At 57.3% G+C, this 18,158-nt stretch overlaps 1 long non-coding RNA gene and 2 pseudogenes across 1 annotated transcript; 1 reads left to right on the top strand and 2 right to left on the bottom strand.

The window, feature by feature from the left end:
• Window positions 1–673: 673 nt before the first annotated feature.
• LOC149914294 (uncharacterized) lies at window positions 674–2,863 on the bottom strand (annotated as a pseudogene).
• Window positions 2,864–4,262: 1,399 nt separating this feature from the next.
• Window positions 4,263–7,312, top strand: LOC149914293 (uncharacterized). Its single transcript, XR_016460501.1, has 3 exons — window positions 4,263–5,490; window positions 5,971–6,403; window positions 7,044–7,312. It is a non-coding gene; the product is annotated as an uncharacterized LOC149914293 (long non-coding RNA).
• A 3,101-nt stretch (window positions 7,313–10,413) lies between these two features.
• On the bottom strand, window positions 10,414–18,070 carry LOC149914292 (uncharacterized; annotated as a pseudogene).
• Between the last annotated feature and the right edge of the window lie 88 nt (window positions 18,071–18,158).

Here is an 18,158-nt window from a genome sequence, read left to right as displayed (position 1 = left end):
AGCACCACATCCAAACTTCCTCTTCCCAGCCCCGCTCAGCTCCTCGCAGGCTGCAGACGCTGCTGAGGCTCTCGCACTCCACGGCCGTCATCTTCTTCTCGTGCTGCCGGACCGCTCTCTGCAGGGCTGCGCTGAGTTCCTGCCGCTGCAACCAGAACTGCTGCTCCTGTGCTGACGGATGGAGGAGCTTCGTGCCGGCACCCACAGCACGTGGTCCCCGGGCTGCCGGTGGCACAGCAGGATGCTCCCCTCCCTGCCTCCCATCGCCCCTCGGCTCTGGCATCCTCCTATAATCTGCCTAAGGATTCCAAGACCCTGCAGAGGGCTCCGGTCAGGCCGATTGACAGCTGATGCCAACGGCACGAGGTTCAACACCACCACACGCCGGGTCCCGCACGTTGGTCACAACGACCCCAGGCATCGCTGCGGGCTTGGGGCAGAGCGGCCGGAAGGCCGCGTGGAGGAAAAGGATCCGGAGCTGCGGGCCGACGCTCGGCTGAACGCGAGCCAGCAGCGCGCCTTGCGCAGGCGGCCGAGAAGCCGGCCGAGCAGCAGCAGCAGCTGATCGCCCCGCGCTCAGCCCCGCCCCGCACAGCGCCGGCCTCGGGCCGGCACCGCTTGCCCCGGGCGGGAGCGCGGCCGTCGGTGCCCAGCGAGGAGCCCGAGAAGGCGATCCGCGTGGGGCTGAACTAACCGAACTGCCGCGACCGCCGCCTGCAGCGGGACGCCAAGGTGCCCCGGAGCCGCCCGTATCCAGCGGGTTCCCCACGCCATCGCCGGGCCCCGCCGCCCGCCCGGACGCCCCGCTCCCCCCCCTGCGCCCGGGCAGCCGCCAGCCCGCGCTTGCCGCTCTCCAGCAAGGCCCGCACGGAGCGGGGCAGGGCGTGGCGGCGCGGGCGCGGGCTCGCTGCGGTCCCCCACGTCCCCGCCCTCCTCCTCCCGCAGCCGCAGCCGGGGCCCGGCCGCCCCGGAGCCCTGGAAGCGGAGCGGCGCCGCGGGCAGCTGAGCCGGGGCCGGGCGGGACGCGCGCGAGGATGACGCAATGACGGCGCGACGGCGCGACGGAAAGGACCCCGCGCGGAGTGCCCGCCCCATCCTGCGGACCGACCAATGGGAGAGCGAAGGAGGCGGGGCCGAGCGCTGGCTCTCCGCCAATGGCGGCCGCGGCCGCGGGGCTCCGTGCGGGGAACGTGGCGGTGCCTCCGCGCCGCCTTCCCCCGACCGCCCGCTCCACCGCCCCGGGTCCCCGCCGCCCCGGGTCCCCGCCGCCGCCTGCCCCGTGCCTCGGGGACGCCGGGCGGTCGGGGGAAGGCGGCGCGGGGCACCGCCGCCGGCCCCATCCGTCCCCCGTCGGAACCGAGCCGTCCGCCGTCGTTGCGCCGCCGGGCTGCGAGAAGCGGCGGCTGACCGCGAGCGGCGGGACCCGCCGGCGTCCGGGAGCGGCTCCTGGCTGAGCCGGGCAGCCCCGAAAGAGAGGGAGAGATCGCGCGGATCGAGGCGCGTTCGAGCCCGGCGCGGAGTCAGCGAGAGCCTTCGGCTGCTGCCCCGCAGCTGCAGTCCCCAGGTGCCGTTTTCCATCTGCCCGTCTGTCTGTCCCCGCGCGCAGCTCCCGGAGCTGCGTGAAGCCGACGTGGAGCCGCTTCGAGTTGGCCCCGAGGAGGGAAGCCGCGAGGGGGGATGATTGTCAGGGTGGGAGCTGGTTGGGAACGCGGTCATTCCTCTGTTTACTGCTCTGTGTGTTCAACGATTAAATGTTTAGCGTTCGTTTTTCAGCGCTTCTGTGTGCAGTCGTATCTGCAGCTCCAAAGACCCCCCCATCCCTGTGCCCACCGCTGGGTGAGGACAGGGCAGCTCAAATGGCCGTGTCGTAGGACTGCACCCACCAGCGCCTTTCCTTCCCCCGCATCCCCTCCCCTCCTCAGCACCGCGTGGGAAATGGCTGGGGTGGGATTCTGGCAGAGCTGGGGCGGCTCAGCCTGCAGAAGAGGAGGCTCGGGGGATCCCGGGCACGGCCATCAGTCCCCGCAGGGAGGTGCGGAGAGGACGGAGCCAGGCTGTGCCCGGCGTGCCCAGCAGCAGTGCCGGAGGCTCACGCTGCAGCACAGCAGGTTTTCCTGCATGCCAGCGCTGAGCCCCCAGCTCTGGTCAGTGCCGTTGGACATTTTTGCCAATGATCACGATGCAGGAGATGAGCGCATCCTCGCGAAATGCACCAGGCACCGAAAATGCACGCCATCCTAAGGCACGAGGTGCTGCTGGCACTCCTGAGGTTTGTAAGGGGCAGCGGGGGCTGTGGTCGGGGTGTCTCGAAGGGACTTTGAGGTGCTGTGGGTTCAGAATTGTATTTTTTCCTCGTTTCACGCAGACGGTGGCAGTTCGGCTCAGTACCTCAAGGTGGCAGCAGGACCCCCAACAACAACGGAAACGTCGGCTCCCCAAAGCCCCGTGTATGGCTGTGAGAATGATGGAGGGCATAAGAAACGTAGAACATGCACGGGGCTTATGACGTACCGTGACACGGGGATGACATACTCATGTGTCCTTTCCATATCCTTTCAGCAGTTGGGTTAAAGCCTCCTGAGATCATACGAATGGTAAATCCCGCTTGACAAACGTGATGTCATTCTCTGACAAGGTGACCCGCTTAGTGGATGAAGGTGAGGCTGTTGATTTGGTCTACCTGGACTTCAGTAAATCCTTTGACACTGTCCCCCACAACATCCTCGTGGAGAAGCTGGGTGCCCATGGTTTGGATGGGCGTACGCTCTGCTGGATGAAACACTGTCTGGATGGCCGGGCCCAAAGAGTTGTGGTCAATGGAGCTGAACTCAGCTGGCGGCCAGTCACGAGTGGTGTCCCCCATGGCTCAGTGCTGGGACCACTTGTATTTAACGTCTTTATCAATAATCTTGATGAGGGGATTGAGTTCATCCTCAGTAAGTTTGCAGATGACACCAAGCTGGGAGGGAGTGTTGATCTGCTGGAGGGGAGAAAGGCACTGCAGAGGGACCTGGACAGATTGGTCAGTGGGCTGAGGCAAACTATGAGATTCAATAGGGCTGAGTGTCGGGTCCTGGGGGCTGGTCTCTTCTCACCAGTGACAGGACGAGGGGAATGGCCTCAAGTTGTGCCAGGTTGGGTATCAGGAAAAACGTCTATACAGAGAGGGGGTGGTTAAGCACTGCAACTTAGAGAGAGGGAAGTGGTGTGGGACCACAGCAAGGGCCTTGCACAAGTCCAGGGAGATGACATCAGTTGCCCTCCTGTTGTCCATCAGTGCCGACACTGCATCACAGAAGGCACCAGGTGGATCAGGCACAATTTGCCCTTGCTGCAGCCATGCTGGCTGTCCTGGATCACTTCTTCATCTCTCAGCTGCCTTAACACATCATCTGGGAAGATCTGCTCCATGATCTCAAATACCTACGAGGTCGCTATGACTTGTGCACTGCGCAGGTGTAGTGTGGAAACTTCTTGCTCTGAAGAGAAGCCAGTGTAAATGTATTCTGGGAGAATTAAGCAGAATGTGGCACAGCCAGCAGAGTTAAGAAATAGCTCTTTTGTTCACTATTGCACGAGCAATCTGGAAAGCCTCAGCTGGCGGCAGCAGTGGTTGTCCAGGTGTGGGATGTGGTCCCCGCACCCTACGCCAGGGGGACGGCTGCCATCTGCTGGAGGATGGGAGCAGGGATGGTCACAGTGCCCAGCGGGGCTTGGGGCGACTCGATCTCTTCTGCGTGGCCAGGGGGATGTAGGCTGGGCTGGGGGGCCACGGGGGCTGCGCTGGGGACAGCGGAGCTGGGGTGCTCTCTGGTCTGAGGGGGAGGATGTGCTGGGGCTCCACAGCACCTAGGCTGGATGTCTTAACACATGTGGAGGCCGCTGGGGCCGAGCCCACCTGTTCTCTGCTTTGTCTGGGGCCGGCTCGCTGTCCAGATGCCATGAACCCTTGCGGGCAGCACACTGGGCTTTGGCAGATTCCATGAGGTGCCTGCAGAGAGAGGAACTGCTGAGGGCACGGGAGAGCCTCCCACTCTCCTTCCTCCCAGCACCACACAGAGTGGTGCTGGAATAAAGAGCGTGGTGGGATGGAGGTGGTGGAGCAGCTCACTGGTGTTTCTGCCTCTGCTGCTGGATACAAATGCAGTACAGAATCCTTGCAAGGAGCACAGCAACAAACAAAGCAAACAAAGCAGAGTGCCTTTGGAGGAGAACATGGAGACATCTTCCACAGGGACGCTGTGCGCTTCTGCATGTTCTTCATGAGCTGCGTGTTCTTCAGCACCCGCAACCTGAAGGAACAATGGTGGTCACTGCTGCGCCTTGTGCCTGACTGGCAATCTCATCAGAGCTCTGACACTGCCATGAAATGTTGTGTTTCATTTCCGTGGCCTCCTGGAACAACGCTTCCCTGGGATGCAGGGACTGTGGGAGGAAGATTGCTGCTGCTTCTCGCCGTCTGCTGAGTGTGGTTCAGGCGGCTTTGTTCCCAAAGGACAAAGTTCCTAAGTCCTTGGGAAGCCGGTGGGAGGGGAGCAACCTCTAACCGCCAGCCACAGAACTCTGTGCATGGCCTTTACCTTGAAGTGGAGCACCAGCCACTTGAACGTCCTCTGTGTCCTCATGGGAGAAGAGCAGCATGCAGCTGCTGTCCTCCTGACACACTCAGGCTCATCCACAGGCTCTCAGTTGATCTCTTTAGAAAGAAGGAAGCAGAGTGGGACTGTAAATATCTGCTCTCATCAGGAAGATGTTATCTTCAGGAGGCACTACTTCTCAGAAGACATCAGTGTTTTCCACATGTGTAGAATGTTGGTTTCCGAGCCCTCTGGTAAACAGACAGAAATATACCCACCAGGAGCTGCATTCTCCATCGTGACTGTCTGTAGAATGTGAGAAAACCTCTGAAAATATCTTTGTCTTACCAACTTCCCTCTCTGTCCCACAGGACCTGAACAGGATGAGCCAGCTACTGAACATAGCACTCTGTTTGGTGAAGTCCACCCAGACAGACTACCCACCCCTGGGATACCAGCGGGAGTCCGGCACGGGAAGCAGCTCTGCTCTGGAGGCACTTCTGCAAGCAAAGAACCATGAGAGCTTTCCATCATACACCACAGTCTGTGTCACTGCGTGACGGCACAGTGCCATCTGAGGAACAGATGGTACCAGGGATGGTGCAGGGACAGGGCACGCATGTGCAGCTCTGTGCTCTCATTCCTGCAGGTGTGGCTGGCTGACATTAGGGCTGTGAGGTGAAAGCTCGCAAAGGAAGTAAAAAGCCATGACATACCCATGCCATCTGCTAGAGCTTCCGTCCGGGGAGCCGGCTGGGATTCTGCATCCCATTCATCTCCACTCGCATCTGTAAACAAACAGGACAGAGCAGCTCGTGTCAGACACATCCATATCCATCTCCAGATGGGAACAACGAGGGATCGCTCCACGGCACCCTCCTCTCCCTTCCACACAGCAGCGTCTCACCCATAGGTGCTGGTCCTGCAGTGGCACTGTGCTGATACACAGCAATCTGTGTGTGGAACTGTCTGGGGACGGGGAGGGGAAGAGAACTGAAAGGAGACGGAGAGGGGAGGAAAAGAGAACGGTAGGGGGAGCCTGAAAGGTTCTGTCCTGGCAGTGATTTACCTCTGCGTTCCACCTCAGGAACAAAAGCTGTGTCTGACCAGAACACTGGCTTAAAAGAACCGGTGTAGTCATCTAGAATCACAAACAGATAAGAGAAGCTCCCGTTAAATGCTGTGATCTCTTTTTCCATCAGAGACCAGAGTTGGGTCAGGTAATGAGGTGGGAGAAAGATCGAGGTTGTCAGTTCCACAGCTACAGAGTGGGCAGGAAGACGCAGGGGCAGGTTGCAAAATACTCACCAGGCCATGTGCAGCACCATCATGGACTGCACGGACCAACATTTGGCCACTCAGGCCTTATTTACTTACTTACTTACCATTGCAGATCAGTGGTGGGCACAAAGGAAGGTGACAGTAAAGCACAAGAGGAAACCATGCAGCCAGAAGTTTGCTCTCATGAAGTTGAGAGTCCTGCTCCACTTTTTGCCAGGCCTGCATTCTTCAAGATCACAAACTCCACCAAGGCATGTCAGCACAGCCCAGGCTGCCTCCAGTCTTAGCCTCTCTAACGCTCTCCTCTGCATTGGTGAGCACCAGGTCTGGTAAGGCTTCACCTCGGGTTGGTCCATCTATTTCCTGGACCAGGAGGTTATCCTTGACAGACTCCAGGAATCTCCTGGATTGTCTGCCACCCGCTGTGCCGCTCTCCCAGCAGGTATCTGGGTGGCTGAAATCCCCCATCAGGACAAGAGCCTGTAAGCACAACACCTCCTGCAGCTGAAGCAAGAAAGTCTCGTCAACAGCCTCCTCCTGATCAGGTGGGCTGTAGCAGACCCCAACCACTCGGTGCCCTTTACCGGACCGATCCTTGATTTGACCCACAAGCTCTCGACCTGATCGTGGCTGTTCCTCAGACACAGCTCTTGGCATTCAGTCTGCTTCCTAGCACAGAGGGCAATTCCCCTCCCAGCTAACACTGCGTGGGATGTTTTGACACTGGATCTGATGTCAGCCAGCCTCTTGGGCTGGGGTTTGTGGCTTCGGGACTGGGGTTGTGGCTGGTCTGAGCCTTTCCAGCTGTGGCTTTAGGCCTTGGGGACGATGCCAGCCTCTCTACCTTTCAAGCTGTGGCTTTAAGCCCTAGGCTGGTGCTGGCCTCTCGGGCTGTGGCTTTAGGCCCTGGTCTGGTGTAAGCCTCTCAGGCTGTGACTTTAGGCCCTAGAGCTTGAGCCAGCCTATAGCGACGTGCATTTTAAAATGGCTCATGGAAGTAAATGAAAGCAAGAGAATACGGGGCTGTGCTGGGTATTTCTAGAATTGGAATAGAGACAGGAGAGCGTGCTCAGCCTTGTGTGGTTGGTTGTACCCATCAGTACCAACCACAGCTGAAATTGTCTTTACATCTTTGTTAGGCACTCTTCTGTCTGCCACTTTAAGTCTCTGTTTTTTGGAATGCAGGGATCGTCGTTGCCAGCTGAACAGCACCACCTGCGACGACCCATCAGACTGAAGATCTGCACCTGACACCGGCACGTGGCTGGATCTACGAGTGCTTTGCTGTCTGTCCCTCTTTCCCCATTTTCTGCCTTTTCTCTTTGCCATCTCTTATTTGACTCTTTGTTTACCTCTACCGCTTATTCATTGCAATTAGCCCATTGGCCAGTGTTACCTCCAATTGGTTGTTGCTGGCTGTTAAGAAAGCTCTCAATAAATGGATGTGTATTATTCCTCTGAGTTTGGATGACTCCATTGCAGTAGTGACCCTTTGCTGACCAGGGGAGGCGCGACTCAGGAGGTGGACAGAGATTCACCCCCTCAAGACACACTGAGTGGGACGAGACGTAGCTAGGAGGAGAAATGGCATGAGCAGTGTCCCTCTGCTCACAGATGTCTGCTGCTGCGTCTGCACAGATCTCTTGTGCTCAGTGGAGTTTGTCCATGAAGGCTGCAGCAAAGAAAAAGTGTCTCTGCTAGGGAGTCCTGGAGAGGCATAGAGATGCAAAACAGGAGAAATGAAAACTAAAAGCAGAAGCCCAAGGCCAAATGCTGCCAAGCAGCATAACCCCAAGAACAAAAGGCTGCACCCCTTTATCAAAAGCCTGAACCCAAGGCCCGAAGATTTAACTCCTTTAACAGAAAATTGCACCCCAACACCAAATGGTGCACCCCTTTCACAAAATCCTAACCGCAGGACTGGTGGCTTTAGACCCCTGCCAACAATTTATGGGGAGAGCAGCTTCAGGGAAGGGAAGACTGCAGTGCACAAGGGATGTGAAGTGCCAAGGGTGAAAAAAAAGCTCTTAGGTTCTCTGCTCTCTGACCTGGAAGTCTGGGATGGGGAGCGGAATAACCCCCCCACAATTCAGGAGGAAACGGAGTCCTACTGTTCCACCTGGACTGCCACAAGTCCATGGGGCCAGATGAGATTCATCCAAGAGTGCTGGGAGAGCTGGTGGAGGTGAAAAGCCAAGCTGCTTTCCATCATCTGTCAGCCTTCCTGGTCAACTGGAGATGCACTTTGGCCACAACAACCCCAGGCACCGCCATGGGTGTGGGGCAGAGCAGCTGGAAGTCAGTGTAGAGGAAACGGACCTGGGGTTATTGGTTGACGCTCTGCTGAACACGAGCCAGCAGTGTGCCCAGGTGGACAAGAAGACCAACGGCATCCTGGCCTGTATCAGAAACGGTGCTGCCAGCAGTGCAGGGAAGTGATTGTCCCTCTGCACTCAGCTCTGGTGAGGCTGCAGCTCGAGTGCTGTGCTCAGTTCTGGGCCCCTCACTGCAAGAAGGGTCTCAGGGAGACTTCACTGCCCTCCGTAACTCCTGAGGGAGGCTGTGGTGAGCTGGGGGTTGGTCTCTTCTCTCCTGTAACAGTGATAGGATGAGAGGGAATGGCCTCAAGTTGCACCATGGGAGATTCAGGCTGGATGTTAGGAAATATTACTGCTCCAACAGAGTGGTTGGGCACTGCAATGGGCTGCTCTGGCAGTGGTGGAATCACCGACCCTGGAGGTGTTCAAGGAACATTGAGACGTTGTGTTGAGGGACATGGATTAGTGAGAGCTATTGGTGATTTCAACCTCAGTGACTGTGTGATTCTGTGATTCTGGATAGGGGATTGAGAGGGGATGTTGGGGGGGGATGAGGATCAGAATGGCGGAATAGGAGGGGTGGGATGGGGGAAGGGAAGGAGGAAAGGGACCCTGGGGGTCAGAATAGGGATGAGGGGGGAACTGAGGGAGGCAGTGAGGTGGGGGGTGGAGGAGGACTGCAGGGATCAGAATGGGGAACTGTAGGGAGGAGGGGGCTCCAATAGTCAGATGGGAGGGGGACCACAGAGGAGGGTGTGACCCTGGGGTCACAAAGAGGGACTGGGGAGGTTGTGTCTGAACCACTGGGGGGGGACACAGCACCTCCTGCCACCAAGCAGAGGTTCTGAGCGACACAGAAGCCCCACGGGGCCAAAGCAGAGCTGCATGCGGCCCCCAGCTCCCTTAAGCCCAGTCCCCTCCTCGGTGCCCCCCCCAAACACCCACCTGTAGAAGCTGAGGCGGCGCATACTCCCCATCTGGAGTACTGCCTCCAGGTCTAGGGCCCTCAGTACAAGGAAGGCAGAGAGCTGTTGGAGAGGGTCCAGAGGAGACCCTCAAAGATCATCAGAGGGCTGGAGCACCTCCCCTACAAAGACAGGCTGAGGGAGCTGGGTTTGTTCAGTTTGGAGAAAAGAAGGCTGCGGGATGAGCTCATCGCAGCCTTTCAGGACCTAAAGGGAGCCTAGAAACAGGAGGGGAGACAGCTCTTTGAAAGGGTAGATAACAGCAGCACAAGGGGAAATGGTTTGAAGTTGAGGCAGGGAAGATTGAGGTTGGATGTCAGGGGGAAGTTGTTTGCTGTGAGAGTGGTGAGGTGCTGGAACAGCTGCCCAGAGAGGCTGTGGATGCCCTGTCCATCCCTGCAGCTGTTCAAGGCCAGGCTGGATGGGGCCCTGGGCAGCCTGAGCTGGTATTAAATGTGGAGGTGGAGGCCCTGCCTGTGGTGGGAAGGTGACAGAGATGATCCTTGAGATCCATTTCAACCTGGGTCATTCTGTGTGATTCTGTGATTCTGTCCTGGTTCTATCAGTGCTCCATGCCATCCTGCAGGCTGTTGTGCAGAGCGCAGTGCTGTGGAGCTGTGCTTCCAAGCTCTGTGCTCTCCAGCACTCTCATGTGAGTTCCGCCTCTCCCAGGAATCTCCTGTTCCAAGGAACCTCCACTGCTCCCTTGCTCTGTGTGCGCATATGTGTGCAGAACCACACACCGACGTGCAAAGACTTCCCCGTGCATTCACACACCTGCAAGCACATCCTTACACAGCCCTGTGTGCACGCTCCATCCATGCGCGTGCAAATGTGAGCAGAACCACACAGCCACGTGCAAAGACCTTGATGCACACACCCACGTTCATGTACACACATGTGCAAACCCACCCCATTGCACACCCACATGCATGAAGACATGAGCGCAGCTCCAGCCTTGCACACAGACACGTGCTGTGCACACTCTGATGTTCAACACCATCTCTGCACACCCCGTATGCACACATACCTGCACTCACAGCTCTATGACCAAATGCCGATTGCATGGCACAGCCAACATGCAGACGGTGGGAAATGTCAGAAGGAAAGATGTCCTGTTATGCTAATTCAATCTCCTCTCTTTAATGAGGGCACTGGGGCACAGCTGTAGCCTCATCTTGAGATGTGGGTTGCTACAGGATTCCTCGTTTGGACGCAGCGGGGTTAACCAGGAGCCACAGTCTGAGGGACACTCCTCATGTGCTCTGGAGATGTAAGTTATGCCAGGAGCAAAGAAAAGACTTTCACAGACAGCACAGGGGAGGAGTTCCTGGGCCAGGCAGTGACATGCAGAGCAGTGTCCACTGCCCTGGGATCTGCGTGTGTCCCGTTCCGCAGCAATGCAGAAGGGCTCAGGGTGCTGCACTGTGGCACAGCTCACTGAGGACACTGGGTTCAGCAGCACCAGGTGGGCTATTGGGGTCCTGGACTTGTGACGGAGGTCCTGCCAGGGACTGTGGGGGTCTGCGAGATCCAAGGGATGACCCGAGGGGGTTAGGGAGGTCAGAAGGAGGAAATAGGGGGGATCTAGGGGAGCCCAGAGCAGGGACAAGGGGTGCTGCTGGGGACTATGGGGCTCTGTGAGGTCCCAGGCTGGCTGTGGGGGAGGTGCACCAGGTCTGAGGAGCTCCTGGAGCAGTTATGGGGCTCTGTGGCGGGGGGTGGGGGATATACGCCCATGCGATGGATATGACAACAGAGCCTGCAGGAGCACAGTGCTGTCCAGGAGAAGGCAGGATGTGCGCTGCAGGTGGGACACTGGGATAGGGGGACACAGAAGGAAGGTGGGGATGTGAGGAGTGGTTTGAGGTAAAAAGGGGGTTGTGGGGCAGTGTTGGAGTGGATTTACTTCTTCCTGAGAGGGGACTGGGGGTCCCTGTGGCCCAAAGGTGGGGCCATGAGCCATTACCCCACACGAGCCATAACCCAAAATGACTACATAACCCTGTACGTGCATGACCCCATGGCTGCACCTGACCCACGGCCCTGTGTGAACCATAGCCCCACACCACCCTGTGACTCCCTGACCCTGCCTGCCCCCATCACGCTGCGACCCGCTGCCATGTGGCCCCAGAACTCTGGGATCCCTGCCCCCACCTCACCCCCACCATCTAACTCCATGTGACCCGTAACTCCATGACACCCCATCTAACCCTACCATCCCATCTGGCCCCATCACTGTGAGCCGGAACCCCATCTGACCCAATGTCACCCCACAACTCTGTGACCCTGCAGGACCTCCACGTGACCCACTACCCCGTGTCCTCACCCCATGTGGCCATAGAACCAGCTGTGTGTGGGGAAAAGGCATCTCCGCCTCGGGGTGGCGCTGCCCCAGAGCTGCCCCAAAGAAGACATGGGCTGGGCTGCAGCCCTACGTCTCAGTTTGGAGAGCTGGGAACTGGCCGAAGGGGCCAGAAGAAGGACGTGAATGCTTCTGTAGGGAAATGCCTGTTGCAAGGTTTGGTGGGCAGGAAGCTTCTGTTTCTCTAAGTGGACGGGAACAGAACAAACCGATCCCACTGCGACTGGGGAAGGGACTGGAGCCAGGCTGATGGCAAGGAGGGATGCTTGAACCAGGAATGGAGCTGGGATGGACTGAAGCAGATCAACTCCTGAATGGGGACGTGGGAGAAGAAGTCCAAGTCAGCTGCAGAATGAACACAGAATTCCTTACAAAAAGGCGTCCCAGATTGGGTCAGTTGGAGCAGTAGGGACAGTGGTAAAGAAATTTGGAACAGTTGCTGCAACGACCCCGAGAAATGGACAAAGAACTCTGACAGCAGCGCAGCACAGGGAGGAAGGATTGCATGGTGGTGCAGAAGAAGGATGGAGAACATCAGCGGTGGAATTCCCCTTTTCTGTAGCGGTCACCCGCTGCTACGGGACTCTGCAAGAAGAAGCTGCAGCCTGCCGTGGTCAGCATGGCTGTGTGTGGCAGCTGTGTGCTGCTGGAAATCATCTGACCTCTTACGGTTTCAAGAGTGGCAGAGAAAGTATTCTAACGTCTGCAGGGATAGCACAAGGTAGGATCAGAGTGACAGAGTGCTGTTGCTCAGCAGACAGATGCTGAGCAGAGCACAGCAGGGCCAGGACATTCTGACCAGGGTCAGGTGAAGACTGCACACGAGATAAGGCACGGGTGCAGGACGGAGCCTGAGACACAGCAAATGCAACAGCTGTAAGAAATCCTGCCTGCCTGTCTGCATAGAAAAGCACACAATAACCCAAAAGGAACAGGTTGGCCGTAGACCTCATCTGGAAAAACAGCAGAGCAGATGCGTGGCGTAGACTGTGAGCCTGCAGTCCCCAGCCAAGAGGGAACAGGCAAGCAGGGACTGCCACAGGAGGAGAGCTGCAGGAGCAGAAGGAACTCACGCAGCAGCTGCGCCTTTTGTCCCTCACCACGAGGAGGGAGAGTGCAGTAATGCCATAGCAATAACGGACGAGCTTTGCTGCTGCACCGAGAGCTGTGCCTGACGGAACGGCAGTGATGAGAGCGTTTCTCGCACACCCCGCAGGCACCGGGGGGATCTGCTGGGATGTGGGGAAGCCCTGCAAAGTTGTGGGACGGCTAAAGAACACCTATGGGAGGACCCCAAAGGGGCACTTTGGGGCAGCTATGGGGCAGAGCCACACCAAGGAGCTGCCTTTACCCAACACACAGCTGGTGGTGGAACTGCTGCTGGCCACGGGCTGTGGGCAGCGATGGGGCTGTTCTGGGGTGCTCTAGGATGGCTCTGGGGCTGCTACGGGGCAGCTATGGGACACACCCACAGCTCAGTGGGGCTGACGTAGCCCCACACGGAGCTGGCGGTGAATCTGCTCCAATCATGAAACCTCTCCCAGAGCCCCCCACTGCCCTTTTGAACCCCATCTTGCCCAGCAAGACGTGGGCAAGGTGAGGGTCAGGGGACGTTACAGGCAGCTGATCCACAGCGGCCCCAGAGCCACCCTATAGTACCCCCTGAACAACCCAAGAACAGACCCATCACTGTCCACAGCCTCATCTGCGGTTATGGTGCTCACAGGGTTATAGGTCATGTGGAGCCTTGGGGTCACGCCAAGTGATAAGGGGTTATGGGGGGTTATGGATCAGGGCTCCACCTTTGGGCCACAGGGAACCCCAACCCCCTCTCAGGAAGAAATCAAGAAATGCACTCCAACACCGCCCCTCATCCCCCATTCTCACCCCAAACCCCTCCCCACGTGCCCCCAGCCCCCCTACGTCCCCATGCCACCCCACGTCCCCACAGCCACAAGTCCCACCTTTACCTCACGCGTTACCTTCTCCTGCGCAGCATTCCGCTCCTGCAGCCTGTGGCCCATATCCCCACACCCCCCATGTCCTCCCAAGTTCTTGTGCCTCCATATCCCCAATGCCCCCCACATCACTTTCACCCACATCTGTGCCCTACACCTGCTTCAGCTCCGCAGCAGTCACCCCAGCCCCAGCACCGTACGGTTGTATGGGACCTGGAAGGAAAAGGGGGTGAGGAGTGGCCCCAGGTGGGCTACTGGGGTCCTGGACTTGTGATGGAGGTCCTGCCAGGGACTGTGGGGGTCTGTGAGATCCAAGGGATGACCCGAGGGGGTTAGGGAGGTCAGAAGGAGGAAATAGGGGGGATCTAGGGGAGCCCAGAGCAGGGATAAGGGGTGCTGCTGGGGACTATGGGGCTCTGTGAGGTCCCAGGCTGGCTGTGGGGGAGGTGCACCAGGTCTGAGGAGCTCCTGGAGCAGTTATGGGGCTCTGTGGCGGGGTGTGGGGGATATACGCCCATGCGATGGATATGACAACAGAGCCTGCAGGTGCAGGGGGAGAGGAGGGGCCTGGTATTGGTGTCAGGGGTGCTGTCAGGGAGTGTGGTTTTCTGTGAGTTCGGTAAAGAGCCCTGGAGGTGTTAAGGGAGGTCTGAGGGAGGAAATAAGGGGGTTCAGTGGTAGTTCAGTGGGCGATATGGGGTGCTGCTGGGGACTATGGAGGTTTGTGAGGTTTTTGGCCAGCAATGAGGGAGGAGTACCAGGTCTGAGGAGGTCAGTAAGGGGCTCTGGGCTGTCTGGGGGGTTGTGGGGTGCCTACGGGGTCGTGCTGGGGAAATACTGAGGGAGCTATTGGGGCTCTGAGGAAATTGCGGGTGGTCTGTTACGGGAAGGTAAAGGATTAGCTTGGGGGAAGCAAGGAGCAGCCTGGGGGATGGAAGGGACACCTACGAGAATGCAAGAGGAATCCGGGCTGAGGCAAGGGGACAGGTAGGGGAAGAACAGGGGAACGTCCCAGTAACTGAGTTCTTCTGTTAAATCCACGTCTTCTGCTTCCTGACGTAGCTGCAAAGCTGCCAGAGGAGCTGCAGTCCTGCTGCCCATCTCCTGCCTGTGTCAGAAAAAGCTGCATGTTAGTGGGGTGCAACTGCCATTAAAATGCTGACTCCATAATTGCAGTCACAAAACCATCACCTTCACTATCTGTTACAGGCAGACAACCATGGCTTTGTACAGGAACCACTTGTACAGACCAAGGGAACACCTTCACTGCCTTAGGACGTGAGTTACAGAGGAAGAGCCCCAAAGCCATCCTAAGGCTATCAAGCCACTGACTTTGGAAGCTAAACACACCCTCTACTTCAAGAATTAGCTAGACAAATCAGTGCACCTTGCTGCTGGAGAGGGCTGTGCTGCATCTTCTGCTGCCATCCTTGAGCTGTCATCGCGCTGCCCATCCACAGTGCACTTTGAGGGGCAGCAACCTTGCAAGAAAGAACAGAGAGCAGAGAGTTCTGCCTTGCATTTCCTGCTGGAACACAGAGATGAGCCATACAGCCCTCGCTCTCTGAACGCACACCTCTTCTCTTACCAGCTTTCCATTCCTGCACAACACTGTTCAAACCCTTCCTCTATCTCTCCCTTCAAAACACAATGCGCAGCCTCTCCCCAGCGACGAGCTCCAGGCTGTTTAATGCCTGTGCCATCATCGGGACCTGCAGAACAAACCTTGGGGTTAAAAGGTTTGATTAGACAAGCACTCTGTCTGGCAGAATTCACCATCTTAAACACTTCAAAGAAGCGACTTCTTGAAAGCCCTGAATCTGTGTGACACATCAGGAGATGCTGAACTAAATCCGCAGCCTTCTCAAAAATGGAAGGGCTCTTCAGAACCAGCTGGAGGGGGAACACAGAGGTCTGACATCTTTGAACAAAACCAGGGCCACAGACACTGAGACATACAAACACAGGGAAATCCTGCATGCACGCAGATCAACACTGCTTTACCTCGTCCACACCAACAGGCTCTGCAGTGCCCCAAACGTCTGTCAGTGGCAGTCTGTGAGGAACGGCCCTGCAGAACACGCAGAGTCACTCGGGGTCTCCTCCTCCTGCTCCTCCAGACGCCGCATTCCTTCCTCTGCCACACAGAGCTCAGCTGCTGCTGCTGCAGGCAGTGCTTCCCGTGTCTGCCCAGCCTAAAGCTATCAGACAGCGTTAGCGGATGCCTGGTGCTCACATACAAGCACAAGTGCTGGTGGAAAATCACCGCAAAGCACAGATGGAGTGGCTGGTACCCTGCAGTGAGCAAAGGCTGAGATGCACAATGTCCTCACCTGCTTGCTTCTTGGAAGTGGAGGATCAACAGCAGCTCCTCTTGTGATTAAGTCCTCCAAAAACCTTCTTCTTTCTTCCTGATCAGGAGACTGGATAGTGAAACCTTCTCCAAAGTCATTATTAAACAATTTCCGTACCTGAAGCCCAAGGAGAAAACATGTTTCAGATTTAAGGCCACAAAACAACCCTACTCTATTCCAATACAACTCCAATTCTGATTTAAGTTTCATGACTGGCATTTCAGCCACCCTGTTATGGATAGGTTAAAGCCAAGGGGAAGGGGGAGGGGGGCAGGGGAGCCTTCTAGCCCAACATCCCCTTATAGCCCACCCTATCACCTTATGGCCCCACACAGCCCAAGATCAGCTCTATAGCCCCTCCATAGCCTCTCACAGTCCCCTATATCCCCACCACATCTCCCTCTGTCCCATATCCCCCTATACCCCCAACATAGCTCACATACAAGCAGAAGTGCTGATGGAAAATCACCGCAAAGCACAGACTGAATGGCTGGTACCTTGCAGTGAGCAAAGGCTGAGATGCACCTCACTGCTTGCTTGTTGGAAGTGGACGTTCAGCAGCAACTCTACTCATAATTAAGTCCTCCAAAAACCTTCTTGATCAGGAGACTGGATAGTGAAACCTTCTTCAAAGTCATTATTAAACAATATCTGTACCTGAAGCCCAAGGAGAAAACACGTTTCAGATTTAAGACCACAAAACAATCCTACTCTATTCCAATACAACTCCAATTCTGATTTAAGTTTCATGACTGGCATTTCAGCCACCCTGTTATGGATAGGTTAAAGCCAAGGGGAAGGGAGGGAGAGGGGGGGCAGGGGAGCCTTCTAGCCCAACATCCCCTTATAGCCCACCCTATAGCCCTCCATCACCCTAGGGTCCCACACAGTCACTTCTGGAACCACGTCTTCCATTCACCCCCTATAGGCCCACATCTCCCTATATTCCCCCATTGCCCCTCTCAGCCCCTCTACGTCCCCCCCACAACCCCTTATTGTATAACAACCCTCACTATAGACCCTCCCCAGACCACTATTATCCTACAGACCCTCCCACAGCCCACCACAACCCCCTATAGTTCCATTAACCCTTTAAAGGGAGGGGGGAGCCTTCTAGCCCCACAACCCTTATAGCCCACCCTATAGCCCCCTATCACCCTATGACCCCACACAGCCCCTTATAGAACCATATCCCCCATGCACCCCCTAGAGCGACATATCACCCTATAGTCCTCCTAAAGCCCATCCACTGCCCCTTATAGTCCCATATCCCACTAGAACTCTCCTACAGCCTTCCCACTACCCCTTATAGGCTCCCCACAGAACTGTATAACTTCCCCAATAGCTCCATATAGCCCTCTACAGTCCCATGTCCCCCCAGCTCCCTATAGCCTCATAGCACCCTATATCCCCCTAGAGCCCCAAAACCCTCCCTAAAGCCCCCCAGTGCCTTATAGCCCCATATCCCCTTATATCCCCCGCATAGTCCCCTCTTCTCCCATATATCCCCTATACCTCTTCTATAGTCCCCACAGCTTTCTATAGCCCCAAATTTCCCCTGTAGCCACAATAAAGCACCCTATAGCCCCACATACCCCTATATCCACCCCCGAAGGCCCCCCAGAGCCCTATAGCCCCATACCCTCCTATAACCCACGCAGCCCTATATCCCTCTCCAGCCCCCCTAAAGCCCCCTAGAGCACCCAATAGCCCCCCCAACCCCATATTCCCCAACATTCCCCTCACAGCTACCTACACCCCACATCCCCCGATATCTCCCCACATCCCCCTACACCCCACATTACCCTATACCCCCCTCCCATACCCCATATTACCCCACAGCCCCTCTGCAGCCCCCACAGCCCCTAAACTCCCACATCCCCCCGTATCTCCCCCACCGCCCCCGTACCCACAGCCCACCTCAGCCCCGGGGGGCACCGGGAGCAGCGCTGGAGGGCTCGGAGGCATTAGGGTCGTGCTGCCGGATGCGGGCAGCAGCGCTGAGGCGGTTGGGGCCCCGAGTCCTTCAGCCGTCCCAAATCCCCGCATCCCACGGCAGAGGGAAGGGCGGGGCGGCTGGGGCCGCGCGCGGTTCCTCTCCTCTCCCCGGCCCGGAGCCGTTCTCCCGCACACCTCCGGCGCCGCTTTCCTCAGCACCGCTCCCGTCGTGCCGCGGTTCCGTCTCGGTGCTGCCCGGACAGCTCCGGCGCGCTGCGGATGCGGATGCGGCTGCGGGGCCGTCGGTGTCTGAGAGGAAAGGCGGTCGGCTCCGAGCCGGAAGCAACGGCCGCTCCCGCGCTCTGTGCCTCAGCCAATCGGAGCTGGCGGCGCTGCCGCCGA

Source organism: Phasianus colchicus, chromosome 30 (genome assembly GCF_987193195.1).
Source record: "Phasianus colchicus chromosome 30, bPhaCol1.hap1.1, whole genome shotgun sequence".
Classification (NCBI taxonomy): Eukaryota; Metazoa; Chordata; class Aves; order Galliformes; family Phasianidae; genus Phasianus; species Phasianus colchicus.
This window is presented reverse-complemented; position numbering and strand designations above follow the sequence as displayed.